The sequence below is a fragment of the Falco rusticolus genome, chromosome 2, assembly GCF_015220075.1.
Source record: "Falco rusticolus isolate bFalRus1 chromosome 2, bFalRus1.pri, whole genome shotgun sequence".
Lineage (NCBI taxonomy): Eukaryota > Metazoa > Chordata > Aves > Falconiformes > Falconidae > Falco > Falco rusticolus.
The window spans coordinates 109,370,883-109,392,895 of record NC_051188.1 but is presented as its reverse complement, the minus strand read 5'-3'; positions in this window follow the sequence as shown (position 1 = coordinate 109,392,895).

Sequence of the window (22,013 nt, the reverse complement as noted above, 5' to 3'; positions counted from 1 at the left end):
TCTCCCTGTGGAAGACAGATAATTTTCATTTCTGTCATTGATCAACATTTCTTCAAAACAGAAAAACGTTAGAGTGGGAGTCATCTGCTCTGCTCTTTACATTTCAGTGAGAGCAAAAAACCAAACTCTATAGGATGCCTGTGGAATCAGATGTGGGTAGAAATTGGATATTTTTCCTTCTTCTCATCTTTATAGACACTTGTAGGCTAGAGAAACCCTGGTCTCAGGTACCTATTTCACATTGTTCTCTGAATGATCACAGGTTTCCAAGCAATGCAGTACTCATGAATTTAGGCTAAAAGTGACACTTAACATGTATCACATCCTCAACTGAAACAATTCTGTTGAAATCCATTGTAGTTACTCACAATACACTAAATCCAGGGATCTCCTAGTGCATATTATGTGATATTTCCCCCTGAGATTAATGTGTCCTGTAATTTCAGTACAGCAAACCCATTGTATAATAATCACTCTTAACTGCAACTTCAAACATTTATCATTGCAATATATTTCTCTAAAATTAATATCTTACGGTTACTTTCACCTTGGTTGGATGGTGTGTATAAGAATGAACATAAAACAGAATCAATATAGTCATTAACTGACTCACTCACAGGATATGATAAATGAGGGGTCAGCTTAAATTCAACTAAATTTTCTTTGATACTATATCATCACAAAAATCTTCATGTCCCTATAGCATTTTTCATCAAGTGAATTTTCTTCTTATGAATGGCTTTTATTTTCAATTGTAATAATCTTTGTTCAAAGTGTGAAATTGGAGTCAGTCATTCAGATTTATGGAATACATCATTTGTATTAATGTTATTAATTCAGATTATGAAATAAGGGTTGATAAATTGAACTGAGGGGGTGGGGGAGGGCTTGGAAGTGGTTTACTTTAGTCTGATTTTCTACAGAATAGGGTTTCTGTTACTACATAGTCTACATCTGTTGGGCATACTCCTCTAGTGTCTTCTGAATTCAACTGCTAATCTTAACCAAAATCTTAAATGAAGATGTCAGGAGTCTCAAAGCTATGTCCGAACCAGTGGACGCAAGATGTAGTTACATTTTGTCTGCATATTAGGACAAGATTTCACTATACATCAGTTTCTGCCTTTTGGTTGTCTTGAGAAAGATACCTATGGTGAGAAGCTGCAAGGCAACCGGGAAGGTTTTGTCTAGGACTCTGACCGGGATTCCTGCAGGGACAGGACCCTGAGACACACTTAGCCTGAATCTAGTCAAACATAATTATGTTCAAGTTTCAAGCTGATTAGAAAAGCTTTAAATAGGAGTTTACCTAGCAAGCCTTCTTAGGCATGAGTGTCAATCAGTGTAAAACTGTCAGTCAGTACTTATGGAAGATTTTATTGATTTATTTCATTTTTTTTACCTAGTTTACCTTTCATCACTGAGCATGACTTTATTTTGTATGTGTCAGTGCATTCTTTTCTGAGGCAAAATGCATTTTCAAATACACAGCCATTTGTTATAGCCATTTAAAAGAATAAAAGCTATAGTGAAAACATCTTGGATTATTTTAAATTATATTATTTCTAGTGACAAATGTTGCTGTTTTCATTGTTCAGCCTTTTGTAGCTAAGAAAAATTTCTAAAATGTTTAACAGTTTTAGAAGCTTTTTGCTTAAGTGGGCTTGAAACAGTCCATCTCAGATGTAAGCTCTTTTTCTCTGACTTGCTTAATGCTTCAGTTGTCCTCAGTTTTGAACAAACATGCTTACATATCTTCAGAGATAAACTTTCAAGACTGTATCACATCATCTTGGTTACTCTCCAGCTGCAGAACAACAACACACGTTTCATTAGAGTTAGATAAACTGTAAAACTTGAGTAATGGGAATGATGTGGTAAACTCATTACTGTTTCTTTTGTTTTAAAGTTTAAATTTTCTCAGTAGCTCTTCCGGTAATTTTTTTAAAGTGGAAATATTAAAATAGTGTAATAAAACAATACTATTCTGCTTTGTGTTGTTTTCTTTCAAACTAGTGTTCAATGTCAGATCAGTCTCTAGCTGGATATGATGATATTTGATCCAATCTGTTACTCTCTTTTTTTCTTGTAACTAGCACCTTCTGAAATTACATTGTTTTTCCAGGAATTTTATGTAGTCTGGCCTGCTAAAATGAAAGATGATTAATTGACTTTAATATGCTAAATATGCTTTTCTTTCTCTAGGTTCTTACGTATCTGTTTTGTTCTCTTGTCTCCTTCTTCCATAAACTTTCATACCTATATTCTCACCAAGATCAATAAAGTAAATTTGAAGTCTGTAAAAATATTAAATGTTTTTCCATTGTGGTCTGTTGTGTGGTAGAAGTTTAGTACACTATTTGAAATAATCTTGATCATACCTAGATATATTTAATAACATAATATGGTGAAGTTCCAGAGTAGCAATCTTTAGACACAGCATGTTATCTTTTAAATTCAGTAGTAGTAGTGATGTATCTCTGAATTGTGGGGCACCTCTTGTTTCCAGCTGGGAGTTACGGGTACAGATCTGGTTCAACCTCTCTGTGTTTGTCAGTGGCTTAATCTTCTGATTAGACTCCGTTATGTGGTATGCTCTTATTCTGCTCCATGTATTTAGTTTTAAAGGTTCATAGCAGTAAGTCAGTTTTCAGCTTGAGACTTAACCTGATTATCAGCTTCTCCGTTGACTAGGTAGTAAAAATGTTGCTGAAGGACATTCGTCTGGTCTACTGACACACCTACTGTGCTCCAAAAGCCTGTTGCCCACCTGCAGCATGCAGCAAGGGCTAGGTGCTGCTGGCCCCACTGCCACAGAGCTGGGGCACCCCTGGGCTGTGGTCTCAGCCGTGGACGGTTGGAGAAGAACCCTGAGGGCACCAGGGCATGGAGCAGTGTGGAGGTGGCTGCTGTGGCCACCTCAGGGCTCAGGCCAGGTACTCTTACTGGCAGTTTGTGGGAGCATTCGGTGCTCAGATTGAAACCAGGCCATCATCTTCCTTGTTGGAGTTGCTGTGCTGGATAGCAGTTATCCTAGCCTGTAGGGATAAAGCATCTACTTGTGACTTTTATCCAGTTTGACATGTTAAAATTTGCAGAGGAACTCTGCTAGAGGCACTTGAGGGCCCCAACAATATGGAACCAATCATGCTAGAAACATATGATATGTATCATGTTGCTTCAGAAGTATTTTTTATTTCCTGCCCAAAGCAGCTGCACCAACACATTTAATGAAGTTAGGACAAACAAACAATTGGGTTTTGCTTAAGAAATTTTTCTTTTTTTGAGCTGTCACTCTCACAGTGTTGTACTTTAGAAATATTAAAGCTGTGACCTAGTCAGCAATGGTAGACTTGGGAAACTTTCTACAAGTAAATCTGACACAATGCATTCTTAGTCATCTGTGCTTTCATTTTCTGTTCATTGCTGTGATGATAAATGAGTCCCTTACTATGAGAAGCCTAATTTCCTGATCTCTAGCGCTATGGATTTTCTGGTTTTGCTTTTTAAGGGTGGCATAACTGTTTCCTTCCATTCGCTATTTAGTTGTTGTTCTGTATCTACCAACACACAAACTGAAGTTTCTGACAAGTTTATGTCTTACTGGGTAGTTTATCTGAAAGGCCTGGTTGTTTTTTGAACATAGAAACGTAATTTGGTCTGTCTTTGCCATCTTGATAGTCTTATCCATCAAAATTTTGATGTGGTTCTTTTTTTATTTACACTGGTATTGTCCTCATCATATTTGTGTCATTTAAAACCCATCATTTTTTCAGTGTTCATATGTTATTGGTTTGGGCTCTGCGCTTCTAGCTACAGCTCTAATTATTTCAGGAGTTCCCATGGACCTACTGAAGGTCCTATTTTGTCTCAAAATTACTGCCTTTAGCTAGTAATTCCCATGCTCAATGTACTCAGTATTACAAATTGACAATATCTAGAGAAATCTGTAGATCCTTGTAAACTCAAGTATCCCATGCTGTGTTGTGCGATTTCTTATCTGGTATTAATTTTGCAGAGCTGAAATCTGACAAGAATGAAGAGTTATTGATTGTTCTCCTCCTTGGCTATTTCATTTTATCATTGTTCTATTTTGTCTGGAGTTTGACTTCATAAACTTGGAGTAATTTTTGACCCCGTGCTTTCTTTTGAGGCTGACATTAATCACACAGAGAAATGAGATTCCCAGCTGGAAGATGCTAAAGAACCACTAGGAACTAATAAATTAACTTACCACTATTTTATGAATTTTGCGGTTTAGACTGAGAATTATTAAGTTGATTGGGACATATGTGTATGTTCATTATGAGCTAGATAGTAATTGCTAATTCTTTATTTGTGGCTCTTTCTCCCATTTCCCTGAAGTATTCACAGCTGTGCTAACAGAACCCTGCATACAGTCAATGGAAGCATTTTGCTGCTTTAACAAGAAAGGGCTTTAGCCTAATATCAAATTTTCCAGGCAAATGCTTACATGCTCCATCATTTGTTTTCTTAAGGATATGATTTTGAGCAGCGAGCAGTCAGCTCAGGTAAACAAAGAAAGGAGGAACACCTGTTGTACAGCTTCTCTCCAAGGGACAAACTTAAAAACCTTCTTTGTAGAATGCACTTCACTATGCTGCACAAAAGAAGTAGCTTTTAAAAAGAGCTTTACAGAAAGAATCCCTGTGATCCAATAACAAAAGACAAAAACTTCCCTGATGTACTTACCTCTATTTAGTATGAATAAAAGCAAACACTCTCTGGATTAAAAAGAAGAAAAAAAAAAACCAAACAAAAAACCAAGTGTTGCAAGTGAGTATTGTTTGAGATCTGCAGCTAATTCACTGTCTTGGAAGGTGAATAGGAAAGGGAATTCTGGACAGACTTGACTTGCTACTACTTTACATGGATATGTATTTGTGATTTGATGACGCTTGTAGCTTGCTGTAAATTTGTTCTTGTAGAGCTGTGCTGATTGACATGGTATGTTTTTCAACTCCATGCCTTTTTTACAAGTCAGCGTGAATATTTGTTAACCATGCAATTCACCTTTTCATTTCACTTCAAAATCATCCCTGTGTATCACTTACTAAATTACTTTCCTGTTAGGTCACAAAGATTTTCATTGTAAACTACGTCAGGGTTAAAACCTCATTTTTTTAATCTGTGAATCACCCCATAGGAAATAGCATCATCAGTTTCTCGTTTTGTGCAGGAGGCAGGTTAAGTAGAATGTGAGTGGCTTGAAGTATGGAGGCCTGTCCTGTCTGCTGGCTTCTCCGTCATAGCCAAAGGGATGGGACTGTGGAAGGCAAAAAGGAAGGGAGAGCACAGCAGAACAACTGGACACATTTCCTCTGAGAAATCCATATGCTGAGCATATCAGTAATCACAAGGTGGCTGAAGTCACTGTTGGGAGGTAAAGAACGTGTGTTCACAACAGCAAAAAGGGTCAAAATGCAGTTCTTCTAAAAGGGGGGGGTGGGGGGTGCTAGGGGATCAAAACCAGGACAGGTAGAAATGTAGGTAGGAGTATCTCCTGAAAAAAAGGACCTGGGATTCTTGTGGTATCAGACTTTCTTGCTTATATAGCTGTTTTAATAGGCTTGCTTAATGTGCCAGTGTATTCCCTTGCTTGACAGTGTATTAGTGCAAGTATACCCATTATTTCTGTAAACAAGCATTGACATACATTGATTTAATATTATTCTTCATGCTGAGCTCTGCAGATAGATTAGTAAAATGTAAATGGCACAGCTGTGTTGCAGATATATCTGACAGCTTAGAAGATGACTTTGCACATACAGAAAAGCAAAGGAATGAGAAAGAGCTTTCTCAGCCCTTGAATTGTGTACATCCTCTTCAGTGTTCATTTTTATGGTAGTTGTAATTTCAAACCATGTGACTGCAAGGCTGTTGGCATTGGCATGTTCAATGAGTTTCTGCATTTTTGTTGTTTATTATAGTCATTAATGGAAATTCACCACCTTTCCTAAGTTCAACACTCGGCTGAATAACATAAGAGGTAATTAAGTACGGTGGGTTTCTTGCTGTGTTCCAGTTCTGTAGTAAAGAGAAATTGAACCCAGTTCTCTGCTCGTATTTTGGGGGCAGCTACTCATAAAGCAGCTGCATATTTGAGCCTCAAAACAACCTTACAGGGCTAAAGTCATAGAAGCAGCAGCCCCAGGGGTTAATGCCTGGAGGGGGTGGGTGTAGTCTCCTAGAGTTGCTTAAAATGCTTAGGGGGTTATTGGAAGGAGTGGAGCTGCAGGATTGCACGGGAAGCTTGCATAACCAGTTCTTAAACTGTATGTGGTGCTGGTGCTAATTGCTATTATTTAGTGCCCTGATGTTGGTTCCCACAGTAATCAGAACTCCTTTGAGTAACAGGTAAGTTTACTTGGAAGAAAACAAAATAAGAGAGCTTCTAAAGGAGAGGAAATTTCCTAAAGTAACTTCAAATTCAGAGCTTGTAGTAAAAAGAAAATAAAAAATATTGCTGTGAAGAAACCTGTGCCAAATTGCTTATGCCATATTGAATATAGTCAAGATGACTAGTGAGCACTTCTGAATAGGTAATTCATTTCTGTACATTCTGGAGAAAGTTTGTGTGTTGCCTTAGAGAAGAAAAATCTGTTATAAATCTGGTTGTCCCTCCTTAGAAAATGGATTCTTGCCCTAATTAATCATAGTTCCTCATACAGGCTACTGATGGGTCTCTTATCTACCCCTGCAACTAAAGCAGCTGAGGCCACCACCTGTTACCTCACTTCCAGCACCATTTAATTAGCCTGAATGGCTGTTACCTTTGGGTTTATCTGGCAGGGAAAGATATGGGAGCAGATGCAGAACAGGAGAGAGATACAAGGCACAGCTAAAGAAGTATAAAGAAGAGCTAGGGTAAGTCAAGGTGTGTAGGGAAGTGAGGACTATAGACAGGATTTGGGGCATCAAAGCCATACTACTCATGTTTACTTGCTGTCTGCTGAACTCCAAATTTTGAGAATTTAAGTGTTAAATCAGAAATGTTGCTATGGAATTATATTGGTAAAGTCTCCGGCATGACTGGTTCCACATAAGATTTCAGCTTCATAATCTGAAAGGAAATTATGCAGATTAAAACCCAATAAATAATAAAACAACAAAAACCCAACAACAAACCCAACAATCATAGTTATACTACTCTGTAAAATACGTTTGCTGGATCTGTTTTGAAGTTGGTAACACCTATGTTTACTACTTACTTCCTAAATAAAAAAAAAATAATATGCAAAGAGGTTGTTTACCTGTAACAAAGATGCAAAGAGGTAGTTTGCTGCTTTTGCATAACTAGAAGTCTTCATTTCCTTTTTACTATGTTAAAGGCTATTTCAGAATGAATCATGAAAACGAAGGGAAGGAAAGGTGTTTAAATAACATTCACTACCTAGATTTTGTCAGGATTTCAGTCATATGCACAGTTGCCTGAAAACAACCAAAAGAAAGGTACTCAAATCATTAAATAAAAGCTAAATTCTTCTTTGTATTAGAAAACTGTTTCTAAGGGATTTTTTTTACACCACAAGGTATTCTGTTCTCATGTGAAAATTGTCTCCTGTGTGTAATGAGTAACATTTCTGTACCTGCCTATAAGTGCACATTTTATTTTTAGAACCATATATTGAGTTGCTACAACATACTTGTACAGTTTATTAATAAAAGCCTCCTTATGGATTCATTCGTAATTTATTTGTGCCATATCCTCAGATTAAAGCCAATATGTGTGAACAAATTCTTGCCTTTTCCGCTTAGCTTAAACCTTTCTTAATTTTTAAGACAAGGCAGCTGAGCAATATAAACTTTCAATGAAGAACTGAATAACTTGTGAAGACTCTTAGCTGATGAAAATGGTCATAACTCCCTAAAGTTATCCAGTTTAAACAAGTTAGCTGGCTGAATGTGAATGTCTCTAGAAAATTGCTCTTGAAGCGATATGAAAAATAATAGAATATTTTCCTTCAGCTAATATGAAACATCAGTAAGGATATTCTCCAGGTCAATCAGCCATATGCTATATAGGCTTCTGATACAGACCTGTAAGTGTTTAACAAGCGGTGATAGTCCAAGGGTAGTCTAATTATTCCCAGTTCTACGCATCATAGCTTGAAGCTTTTCCTTTTTGCTCTGGATCTGAAGCATAGGTCTACAATCTTGAAACCTTGTCTATGTGTTTCTAAATACAACCCCCAAATTACTTCTCACAGCTATATTAACAGTAGTTTTTTCCCTAAAGTATTAGCCTTACTTACCTGTACTCTGATAGCATGAAATCTTTTGTTATTATGAATAACCAAATGAAGAAACAGAATTAAATCAAATATTCCTTAAGACATATTATGGTGTATTTCTACTGTAATTGCAATAAAAACCTACAATCAATACTGGGAGAAAACAAAAAAAAGGCTACTAATTTAATTCCTCATCTTAGATTGTGGTTTGATGTAGTCACAGCTGTTTGGTTTTTTTTCTGATGTCTCTTCGTGAATTCCTCTAGATCACTAGAAGGGAATCAATGGGAATTGATCCAATTTGTAGAACACAATTCTAATATTGATAGTAGTTTATATTAATTTGCTTCACCCTAATCTTTTATTAATGTTCATTTGCAAAATGCTGTTCGTGCTGTTTCCTCCCAATTTTGTACCCCCAAGCTGATGATGATAATGAAATTTAGAGAAATGTAACAAGAAATAATGAAGTTTTATATTTTGAAATTAAATATGGTAACAGTTACTATTTTTGTAATCAGACATTGTTCAATAGATGGCGCTAATTTCAGATAAACAATGACCAGGGCAGATACATGAGATTCCTACAGTAGTAAGTTGTTTCCTAGGTATTTTCCATTTTTCTTTATTTCCTCCAGGAGGATGGGTCAGGGCATCAATACTGATTAATTTGGGGACTTTTTGAGGATGCATTGCCAATAAAATGTGTCACACAGACATATCTCCCTGGTACAAAAGACACAATAACTGATGGCATCACTTTCTCCTACCAGTGGGGAAAACCAAAATCACTGGTGAATTTTCAATGAATAGAAGAGCCATGGTTAAAAATATATTTAATATAATTTTTGAGGTTAGAATTGCACAAAGCACTTGAATGCAAGTATCCATGAAAATAAATGTGGCTGTGTGGTTTGAGGTGTTGTAGGAGCCAAGAGAATGAATAACAATAGTAAATATTTAGTATTTTGATTTTCTGATCATTTTGAAGACTTAGAAGATAGGTAATTTAAAGCATGATTGGTGTTTAGTAGTTCCTGCTGCAGTCCAATAAAATGGAATAACTTAGAGATTTCAGTGGAAATTTCATTGGAAAAAGTTCCCTGCATTCACATAAATCTTCGGTGCTATCAAACTGCCATTGGACCACTTAAACTTGTTATGAACTTGTGTGATTAAGCTAAATCCTCTTGCTGCTTTGAAGATATTGTCTGTGCTTGGGCTGCAGTGACTAAACCTGAAACCATTCCACCAAAAAGTTAGACGGCTCAGTGTTGATAAACTTAGCACTCTCCTATCAAGTCAAAATAGATGCTTGTTGGGGTTTTTTTGTTGTTTTTGGTTGGTTGGGGGGGTTATGCTAGAAGATACTTGCCCAAATTACTGAATGGTTGCTTTGTAAATGGTTGTAGAGAGGGAATGAGATTTTTTTATCATGATGAGGCGCTTCCTCCTCTCAAAGGCAGCCTTTTTCAAATCTTCCTATGAAAGAAAACTGTAGTAGCAATCAATAAGGGGCAGCTTGCACCTTTTTTTCTCTTTGGTAGTCAAGTCTCTGCTTTTCATCTTCCTTTTCCAAAATAAACCCATTTGGTACTACAAAAAAAAGAGGGAGGGGGTACACAGAAAATATCCTTTTACCATCTTCCTGAAGTATTGGGTATTTACAGGGAGAAATAATATTCTGTTGAATTAAATATTGGGTTTTGTTCTGGTTTTTTTGGTGGTTGGTTGGGGGTTTTTGTTGTTGTTGTTGTTGATTTTTTTAACTTCATGAATCAACCAATTTCTGCCTAGGTTTTTTTAAAGTGTAAGTTTTATTTCACTGAAAATGGTCTTCTCTTGGCAGCTAGAATATCAAAGACATTGGTTTAAATTCCTCCTGTCTAATACACAAATTCAGCCAAGATGTTCAGCCTTACTGGAGAGCTGTTTTGAGGGACATCTCTCTGTCAGTTCTGTGGAACCTGTTATAAAGTGATTATGCTATTTCTCTGAAGGATGAGGCATCAAGTTCAGCCTCCACTTTGACTTGGACCGAGCTGTAAATTTTTTCATATATCAGGTGAATCTTTCAGGTTTTATAATTCATTCTCTACACCTTTTTTGGCATGGTGACTGTTCAAGAAGTGTAGTGATGTAAAATTTTTCGTTATGTTTAACAAAGGCAAGTCAAAAATTGCCTGATCCTACAGCACACTAGTCATAAGAAATACGTCACTTCTTAACATTCAGGCACTTTACCACCCATTCAGCAGTGTGCCTTCACAGCAGTCTCATGGTGAAATGCACTCTTTTAAGTCAATAGCACTTATTTCTGTTAAGTTTTAAGAGGGAGTCCCAAGGAAAGGCAAAGCTGGATCTTGTGACAGAGCTAAAATTACATTCAGCCAAGTGCAAGGGGCCACAGCCCAAAATGTAGGACTTGGGCGCAGACTTACCATTGAGTGAAATGGGTAGAATTAAACCACAGCAAGAGCTGAACATCAGTGAGCATCATTACTGAAAGTAGTTTTCAGCCAGAGACCATAAGTTAACATTAGTTGACTATCATGTTTGATATCAGGTAGAAAAGCCATGTTTCTCAAAGAATGAGTGAATATATCTGTGTATTTTGGACTGTAAAGAACAAGTACGTTGTCAGTAACAGATATCATGTAAGTATCATTACTGTTAAAAAGAGACTAATCCCCTCATTTCCATCAGTGGAGGATTTGAAACCAAGATTTTCAGGTCTAAATGGCTGCAAGTAGTTGCAGCCTAGTTTCTAAAGCTGCTGCTCTCGTGTCCTGTTGGCTGTATTGAATGCACAGCATTTCTGAAACGCAGACTGCTCCTATTTAAACTCCAAAGTGAGCCTTGCTAAGGGCATTAGCATTGGTGGGTTTGGGAGGTATTACGAGGAGGGTGGCCTGCTGGTGGGAGTGCCATGTCTGAGGTCGTATCTTGGGTAAAAAAGATCAATTCATTATGCAATTATATTTTGTACATGACACCAGACAATACACCAAGACATAGAACACTCCAGTAGCTTTCAGTGCGTCTTCTTCCTTCTTCATCATTTTGAGCAGTGTGTGGTTAAATCTCCTAAAAGGCAATCAGTCTTACAAAATGATCATCAGCATGTTTGTTGCTTGAAATCTCCGTCTGAGCTTTCTGTAGTTGATTATAAACGTTTGCCCTAAAATAAGTAGGCACAGCCTCTGCCACTTGATGTAATAAAAAGTCTTGTCCTTCTGTCCTTTACTGCTGTAATTTAAAACTCTGACCCGGTCCACCCTTGAATGCAAATAAGTGAGCAATCTGGAGAAGCAGAATGTTGATCCAGTCACTCTAAAGCCATTTTCAGAGCAGATTTTAAAGATGTACGTGACATTGGCCATTAGTGAGGCAAAAAAGATGAATGGACCAATAAACGAACATATTTCACTTCTTTCATCTGCCAAGATGAAGCACCATCTTGGTGTTTAGTTGGTTTTTGGGTTTTGGTCTCTTATTATATGTGCAGCAGTACTTTAAAAGACGTTATCAATTCTTTAATTGACTTTTAAAAATAATTGTTTCTTCCATTAAGTCCCCTTAAGTGGATTGGTCTTGAAGATTTAGGTTTTATTTTTGTTTTTCTTTTGTAATTCTGTAAAAAGATTTCTATTTGTAAGGATGCTGTCTCTCTAAGATTTAAAAAACAAAACAAAACATGGAGAATATGAATGTTTGGCTTCACATTTTTAAAAATTAGATTGACAGAGCTAGTAAAATTAAGCATCCAGGGGGAAAAAAAATCCTCTTTAGTTTTGGTTTTTTTTTCTAGTTTGCTTTAAATGTTTTGTGGAACTTCAGAATACTTTTTTAGCAATATGTGCGTTTTATTGAAAAGGAACAGTAACTTTCAGTGATTATAGAAGTCCAGAATAAGTCTGTGTGGGAGAAAGCATAACATATCTTTCCTATTCAGGGTCTTTACAATAATTAATAAATAATTTGACACCTGTCAACAGGAAAAAGAAATAAGCAGCTTATTGTTGTGTAGTGATATTCCTGCAAAGAGATTTGCTTCTTGCAGTTTTTCCTAAACAAAATATGAATGTTTCTTTTTAGGTGTTTTCTGTTGAACAGTGCACTATCAAAAGTAAATTAAAAATAGAATTTAAGTTTAACAAACAGTTTTACATTAAGCTGCATAGACGAGTAAAAAGATCTAGTGATATTGACTACAAATTCCTTTGGGTTGTGCTGTTTTATTTTCAGAGCCACTGGGATTTTAATTTTATTTTTTTCTTTGAATTATTTAGTTCATTATTATGAGTTATCCTCACAGTGCTTTGTGGTGCTTTGATCAGCAATTTATCTTGGGGTCTTAAAACACATGTTCATTTATGCGTTTAGCTGACCAGCTGCCTTTCCATTTTTTCCTTTTTTTTTTTTTTTATGTGACATTGAAATCGAGTGTTTCTGTGCAAGCATCTTTGAACTCAGAAAATGCATCTTACTCCTTATGCTGCTGAACTGCTGCCTTTTCATAAAGGGGCTCTAGCCCTTTCCTCTGCCCCATCTTCCAGAAGAGGTAGAGCAGCCCCCCCGCCCCCGTGCTTGCCAAGACACAGTCGTCCAGTCCCCCCCCTCTGTCCCCCCCCGCCTCCTCCCCACAAAGAGGTGAAGTCCCCTGAGTCTGTAATTGCCAGGAGATGAAGCGATGATGGGGAGTGATCACAGTCAATAGCTTTGATTAACAATAAGGTGGAAAATTAGCAATGCTAGCATTCAGCTCCCCTGCCTTCCCGTCCCCATATGCTCACCACAGCCTGTGCTGGCTGGTTGGCAGGGTGGCCACCACGCCTGGCGGGCTGCAGAGCGAGACCTGGAGTGGGCAGAGAGGGACAGCGAGCAGCATTTAGGGGACCTGGGGTGATGCTCCCCGCCACCTTTTGCTGGGCACCACCATGTCGGCAGGGGAAGGACAAAGTGTGCCGTGCACTGGCACTGTGGCTTTTGCTGTCATGTGTGGATTTAATCGTGTCTGGACGTGTTGTGATCAAAATGGCAACTACTGTTACTCCTGTGACCCCATCAGCAGCTCTGGTGTTGTTTCCGACAGACTCCGGCGACCTAGAGAGGGGAAACGACAGCGGGACACCACTCCCCACCTCTGATAATGGCGACAATTCGCTGGGCTACACAGGTAGAGTGCATCTTTCCAAAATATTCCTGACTGCCTCCTTCTGACACTTTCAAAATACATCTGCCATTACCACCTGTACACGTTTTTTTAATCATCTTTGCTAGCTGACTATCTTTCATCATCACCCTAGAAGTTCAACTTTGTTAGTGCTGTTGGAAGATATTCTTGTGCCTTTTAACTAACCAAGATGACTGTCTTTTTGTTGTGTGTTAGTACATTTCAATTATTTAAATGTTTAAAGGAATTTTCTGTTCTTGAAACAATGCACCCATTATTCTCCTTCAAACTGTGTATGTTAGTGCATGAGGCAATGTATCATCCAAGAGAAATTTTTCCAAAGACCAAAGACAGGGATTTTTCAATGTGTTTATTTGGGATTGTTTTTTTGCTTTGTTTCTGTTCTAAACAAACCCAAAATATATTGCAGCAGGGAAAAAAGTCCAAGTCAAACTAAAACGTGATTGGAGAAGAATCTATTTCACTGACCTCTGCATTGCATAAACTAGAGAAACATGTCTCTAGGCCAAATAAGAAAATCCACAGATAAGCAGCACCATACGATATGTAGCAGCAGGGATCTCTGAGGAGCCCATTTCTGTAACTCCTCTGCGTGCTGAGACGATACCCAGCTCCAGGAGTCACTCCAGACACGCTACTGACCGCAGCGCGGGCTCAGCTTCAGAGTTCCCGAGTTCAGGGGTTTCATGAACTACGGGTGGTCCAGGACAGTGGCAGACTCTTAGATCTAAATTACTTTAGGTTGTGAAGGTAAGTAATAATTCTTCTGGTGGTAGCAACTTTTGGGAAGGGAAGGAGTGAGGAGTTGGGCATTTAACTGGAAGATGTTCTTTGAACACTGTATTGGTGGGTTACTAGTGCTACTACTGCTCACACTGTGTAAAATTGCTTATAGTCAAGTTCCTAACAAAAGCGTATGAATCAGACATTCATAACTAAAACAGTCTTATAGGACAGAAGAAGAGGATAGGCAGGTATAACAAAGAGGGCATAATTTCTTGTCCATTCATAAAACTTCAAGTCTGTTATACACCACTGACAATGATTATGGCTTTCGTTGCCTACGCCTCACAAAACATCCCTGCATGTGGTTAAAAACCTTGACACAAAATTTTATTCCATTTTAAAAGTCTTTTTTTCTAAAAAGGTAAAAAAGCAAGGCAATACAAATTTCCCCTCAGTCAAGAAGATAGATGCCTTCTCAGAAAGCCATGGCATGAACTTTACTGCATGTGGTTATTAACTTTTCTATATTCTGATTATTCCTATTTTTTTTTCTAAATGCACCCCCCCCCCCCCACCTCCCCCATGCCCCGAGTTTGGCGCATCTGTGCTCTCTGATGCATATGGGGTCATCATATTGAAAAAAAGAAAATTAATATAGCTTAAATAATGCTTTCTTTTTGAGTTACTGGAAGTTAGATTTGGGCTTTCAGAAAATGGGGCTGGAAACGGTGATCCCTGGGTTTTGTGTTTAAGCAGCCACTAATTTACGTGGGACCACGAGTGAGACTCTATTAATAATAAAGTTGCTTGCTTTTACCTAGAGAGGAGCAATCAGTTCCCCTCCAGCTTCTCACCCCTCCCTGGCCTGGGGCTGGTGCTCAGCAGGTGGATTTCTGTGCCCAGAGCCTCACATCTCCCTATGGAGGTGGGAGAGGGGGCCCTGCATGTGCTCTCCATAAGCTCCCTTAGCCACAGGAGTAGCAGGGATAGGAATTCAGGGGGATACACCATCACTTTTCCTACTGGTATATTTCAAAGAGGGGCTGGAGACTTGCATGGCAAGCGTGCCAGGTGGGTGATGGCAGGCAGAGGGTGCGAGGGCTGCAGGTGGTGCTGCACTTTGTCGCCCTCCTGCAGGGCAGTATTTAAGGCATACACGGTGGTGTTTAAAAGAGTAGGTCCCCTCTGAGTGTGGGGACATGGGATTGCTTCCTGAGCAGAGCACAGACCCTTCTGCACCTGCCCATCCACAGGGATCCTTCGCCCAAACCAAGGTGTGCACATGCACCTGGGTGCCATGTCTCTGCAGGGCATTGCAGCGGTTTAACCTGCCTCTCAGAGACTAATGGGGTCATGGGGAAGGCTGACAACATCAAACCCTGGTCTAGTAGTTCCCCCGAGGCTCCGGATCTTAACTCTAGGCCATGTTTTAATAGGCATTTTCCAAACAAGCACAAGAGTCAGGATCAAGTTAGAAGCAAACACAAGCTGACCAAATATGAAACCCGAGAGGATGGCCAGTTTTGTTTAATTGGAGTTTTTATGCCTCTTATTTGAAAGAGCACTGAATAAAGAACAAGGTTTTTCATGTTTAAAGATTTAATGATCCAGTATTTCTTCACCACAATGTAATAGTAATGAGTAGCACTATGTGTGTATACCTTGATTTCTATAGAGAAGCCCTAAGGTATTTAATAAAATTACTCCAAGAGGTTTCTGTAATAATCAGTAAAGATTATTAAGAACAACATTAACTGTAATACAATCTTATACGTAAAGTTACAGGGTTTTTTTTTCTAATTTATGGGCTCATTTATGTGAGCCTAATATGGAGTTCCTGGATTTTACAAAAGTATTCTTAGATCATTTTTTGTTCTCTCTTACCTATGGAATTCCATTCTCCAAAAGGAAAACCATTCCAGAAGCTTGCTTGTGCTGATAATTCTCTGTTTCGTTCCCAAAATCATTCAGCTAAGTCCAGGATGTCTGGACCCATGGGCAAAAAACCTCAGCAATTTATTCTCTAATCCTGTATTTATCTTCAGGTGGTGTCTGAATGGACAAAACCCAAACAAGCTAATAACTGCTGGCATACAGTAGGATCGTACATTTTTACTCATACTAAGAGCAGTGATAGATCTGTAGGGCACGTCTTCCTAGTTGCATGTAAGTTTAGCTGCGAGGTAAATAAGCAAAGCATTTGCTACTATGGGACGTTTCAGGGTTAAAGATTATGATTTCTTCCTACATCTTTTTCTTTCTGTATATGTTTTTCAGGATGAATATATGCAGCTGTTTCATACTGTTCTTAAGTGGAGGTGCCTGACTCCTAGAGAGTGTTTCAGTGTGTTCTCCTAAAGTCTGCTTTAAATTAGGAGATTTTTGGCTATCGCGTTAGGTTCTGGCTCCGCTGTGGATGTGAGCACTTGCCTTGAGAAGTAACCTCGTACCAAACAGGAAGCACGTCGCTTTCAGGCAGGGAAGAGGAGTTGCTGACCCAAGTTCTTTCAGATAATGATTAAAGTTCTTGGTAAATTTCAAGACCGATGATGAACTTGTATTTGACTTTTCCTGATTCTTAGTATGTTACAGGACCAAACCCTAGGCTTTTTATTTCCCTAATCAATGTAGCAATGTGGTATCCAATAGATTTTTGCACTTTTTATAGATCACCAGGTTTTTTAATTAGTAGTTTTTAACTGTAGACTCAAATGGAGAGACTGTATACACATCTATATTAAAGACGATCACTTTTGGAAAACATTTGTAATGTAAATAAATAGGGGTTGAATAATAACAAATCAGGATAAGAATTTCAGTCACTGAGGATTGTTCCATATGCACGACAATGATGTTAGAGTGAAGGAGTTTATAGGTTTTTCTTTTGCATATTTGATATGAGAAAAATGCTAAGAATTAAAAAACATCTAAAAGCTGATGTGACCAAATAGGAATCGTATTAAAGATGCCAGACATACCTGGCTTGATTCAGCAGAGGATTTAGGGTAAAAAAATAACAAAAAATTTTACTTGTAACTGTCAGTTTAAAGAAATGAGCCAACAAGATTACCTTGTCACCTTGTCTGCATCTTCACAAAAGACCAATTCTACTCTGTCAAGACCAGATTGGAAAATAATTGCATAGTTAAGACGTGTAATAGTAAAAATCTAAATTACTATTTTAACTATGTGCATAAAGAACAGGCCAGATCACAGTGACATTCAAGAGGGTAAAAGCATATGATTTAGATGCTTTGTGTTTTATTTAATTTGCCCTAAGGAAGACATCCAAAGTAGTTTTCTGAAATGCTTTATAACTCTGCCTGTTTCTCTTCCTACAGACTTTAAAGGAACTTCAGGTGACTAGCAGTGATGTAGATACCCAAAACCAATTGCCAGTAATTCCACCGCTCCAACAGTTTTGATCTAGGTTTTGAAAGGAGAAGCAGGTGATAGGAGTGTGCACCAGAGAATATAATGAAATCTTTTCTGGTCATCAGAGGAAGGCAGGGGAATGGAAGGTGCAAGTAGGAATCCAGATCTTGATCAGGTTTAGACTGCAGACATGTCTGGCAAAGACTATTGTATGAACAGTTATTTTACAGTGGAAAGAAACCCTTAAGTTGCCCATTGTTTTTTGGGGATTTTTTTTGTGTTTTTTTCATTGAAGTCCTGGACATAAGTACAGGGACAAACAGAAAAGAAAGGAAGCAAGGAAAGAGATCAAGGAGAGTTCCCACTGTGTATCAGAGGAGAAATATGGAAAATCATCCAAATAAGATACTGGAGGAACTCAAGAGATGGAGAATTTGGAATAAAAACTCATAGAAGGAAGGGCCTTAAATAACATCAGGATTTCCAAGAGAAGAGCTTGTGATTAATGGTCAGATGGGGTGTGTGATGTGCTGAATGATGTCCTTCGGTTCCTGAGGAGCTTTGAGAGCCAGAACCCTGCAACAGGGAGCAGGGAGTGAGGAAACCTGAATAAGAGCATAGGATAAAGCTGTCCTGACTAAAATGACTAAACATATTTTTCTGTTTAATTCTTCCTTGTTAGAGCTGATTTTCAAGAAAAGAGTAAAGCAGTATTTCCAAATCAGATTTCCCATGTAGTTTGCCAGCCTAATTAGTAAAGTACCCATTCACTCTTAGCTCATGAGCTTCTATTTTCCTCCCCAAAATAGTGCAAGGGCAGTAAGCACCAGGTATGAGCCTCAGTTATTTTCCGCATAATCAATGGCTGCAGAGTAATCTCTGAGATTGCATTGTGCTGTGCTATCGAAGTGTGCGCGCTGAATGATATTCCAGGAAGTAGCACATTTCCTGTTAAATCAACTGTGACACAAATATCGGGGATCATTTAACAGATCACAGCGTATTGCTTGTGTTACAGAGACCAGAATGATGGCTTGTTAAATTAACGCTATATAGTCAAACTTTTGCAGACAAGGATCACCACTCCTCATTAAGTAGATTCATGACTTTTGAAAGGAATCTTTCCAAATAAACTTTTTTATTCACAGTTTTCTCTAAAGACTCTTCCAGTATGCAGAGAAATCTGGTGGTTCCCATGTGTGACCCAAAGTTAGTGTTTTATTTTTCCCTCCCTGATTTTAATCACAAAAACATTGTGATAGTGTTCTGTGGTAAGACAAAGGATCCCATCCCTTCTTCTCACACTACCTTTATTTTTCATTACTATATTGTTATGTGATTAGAGGAGTTGTTTGTAGTGGATCGCTGCTTGTCCAGTGTCAAACAGGACGGATTGCCCTTGGTGAGCATTTCAAGGGGGAAATCTCTCTTCATTGCACGACCACCTCTAAGATATTTCTTTTTCTATTCCAGTAACTTTACACTAGTTATCCATTCAAGAAACACTTCTAAGACTTCTATGACATCAAAGGTGGAAATTTACAGTAATACTTAATGAGAAATGGAGTATTTTTCAGCCATTTCTATTGTAACAGATTAGTAGAGGTAGTAAATGCATATACAGATTTTGTGACTGAGAGAAAGGGGTGAGAGAAGAAAAAGCTACGATACACAACACAATGACAAGTAAGAATGTTGTAAAGAGATAGTTGCTATTTGATTTGAAATTCCTTCTAGATTATCATCTTTAAAGTTTAGTTGAAAGAATAAGTAATATTGGGGAAAAAAAAAAAACCCAACCACCCCATGCTAAAAAGTAAGCAGTGTTTGGCTAATGGGGTGGAAAAATTGGTGCATGAACATGTATGTTGCAGAGTTTGGGTATTTTGGGCTGGGAGGCAGCTGTAATTTCAGGTGTGAGGCAGGTAGGTAGCACTGTCTGAACAAAGCAAAGGTCTTGTTTCTGTACAAGTATTCCAAGTAAGCTATTGGCATTTCTCATATTGCACTGAGTTCATCATGGCAGAAACCTGAAGAGAAAAACAAACACTCGTTTGCACTGCAGAACCAATAGACATCTGACAGAGTCGAATGAATCACTAGATTAAACCGCAGCAATGTTAATTTAATTGCAGTTAGTGAACCCTTATTGCTAGCAGTAATGCACAGTAGACTTCTGCTTGACTTTTACACCGCAGGATGTATGCAAAGCTAGCAGTTAAGACCTTTTTCGTAGTCTTTCTCTTTTTTAAAACTTGCCAACTGAGCAAGTGTGCTCTTGAGTCACTGGGAGAATGAACACAGAGCCCCATGATACCGATTTTACAAAGTTACTTCTCAGAGTACATCTGCACTCTAAATCCAGGAACAGATGGATACTGTTATGGTTATTTAAAAAAGAAGAAAGAAAGGAAGAAAAAAAAAAAATCCCCTGCTCTTGTCCATCAGCAATCTCTCTGTTCCCTATGTCAATCTAAACTGCCAGAGAGGTCTTTTCAGTTTTGTGCTTCTCTTTGCAAGCATTCTTCTGAAACAGATACTGAGGCTTTTTTTTTTTTTTTTAATATGTATTAAAATATAGATTTAAATATAACACCAATCGATAGACTTCTCTGTCAATGATAGTGATGTTTGGGCAATAATAATTTTATTGAAACATATATTAGCAACATTGGAGCACAAATACTCCCACTGATATAAATCATGCTTTGCCAGTTTTTATGAAAAATTTTAAAGAAAATCTCCTCCTCCAGTTATTTCAAGGCAGAGCTTTGATTAAAATGGGAAGCAACGGCAACATCCCATGCTTCTCAACCTGTTAGTGAGTTTTCTGGTAGCCATCAGACCAATTTTAAATGACAGCCGCTCCCCACCCCCCAGCCACCCCCAAAGAAACCCCAAAACATTGTGTGAAGAATTTGTCTAATAGTGACATTAATATCAGTATATGACCCTATATAGCTGAGATACTAAGGATTGTTCTAAATACCCATATCTCAGGAAGATAAATTTGAGCTAGAGAAGGTGCATGAAAGGGCTATTTAAATAATCAGGGAATAGAAAGTTTATTTTGACAGAGGCCTTAGTGAAAGGGGGATGCGATTGGCATTTCTTGCCAGCATTATGTTCTTAAGAGAAAAAAATAGCTACAGAGCATATAAACTCTACAACCTGAAGAAATCCGGTTATTGGTAAATAGCCTATCTTCAAACAGTGCTCAAAATGTGAACTCTTACCTTGGGTGATTCTAAGCTTTCACTTACACATTTCTTCTTGACAAAAGAATAAGCAGGCATAAAATGGAGTCCAGTTAATTTAGGATAGAAAATTAAGATGTTTTAAAGCAGCAGATTCTAGAGCAGTTTTCAGACAGAAGTTTGAAATCTTCTTTCCAAATATTTTAATTTTGCGATAAGCTGTGCATGCTAGATTTGATTCCCCAGGATAAGCATTTTAATCTTGAGTTTGTGTGTTCCTAATTAATCATAAGGCAAGTGAAATCAAAACAAAAGGCGTCCACAGAGTATTATACTTTCTCTTTTCTGTTTGGACTGTCACAGACAGGAACCCCTGGAGTTTGACGAGGGGCTTTCTGCTGAGGGCCTCCTAGCAAGAGTAAAGACAGAGAAAATTACGCTTAGACACTGCTGTCAGTTCAGTGAATTAAGGATACGAAGCAATTTGTGAAGATGTTCAGAAGTGCAAATTTCTGCCGGTAGGTCAAAAGAGTATGAGCTATCACAGGGTGAGAAATGCAAGAGGAGATCACTCCTAATCATGCAAGTTAGTCTTTTGTTTTAGCCAGGAAATTTGTTTTATTTAAAGAAGTAGGAAGTAAATAATGCACATCTCATTAAATGCATAGCAGTGCAATGCACTGTATAGATGACAACATATTTTTTTTGGTCTAAAATAATGCACTTTCTAAAGTGTTACAGGAAAATAAAAATGTTGAAAGGTAATTTCTTGTAATTCAGATATTAGCATTTTTGGTATTTTGTCATAAGGACTATATAGGATCATGGATTTACAGGATAATTCAGGATCACAGATTTACAGGACAATTCAGGTTGGAAGCAACCATTGGAGGTCTCTACTCCAACCTCCTGTGCAGGCAGGGTCGGCTCTGAGGTCAGACCAGGCTGCCCAGGGCTTGATCCAGTCAGGTCTTGAAAACTTCCAAGGATGGAGCTGGCACAGCCTCGCTGGGCAGCCCACTCCACTGCCCATAGGGAAAAAACTTCTCCATATATTCGGTCTGAACCCCTTTTGTTTTGACTTAGGCATGTTGTGTCTCACCCTGCTTGGACCACTGCGAAGGTGGTCCCACAGCAGGACTTGCATTTGCCTTTGTTAAATTCCTTGCAGGTTCCTGTGGCCCTCCCCACCAGCCTGACTCTTTCCAAGTGGCAACCCTGCTGTTGGGCACGTGGGCTGGTTCCCCCATTTGCTTTTTCCTG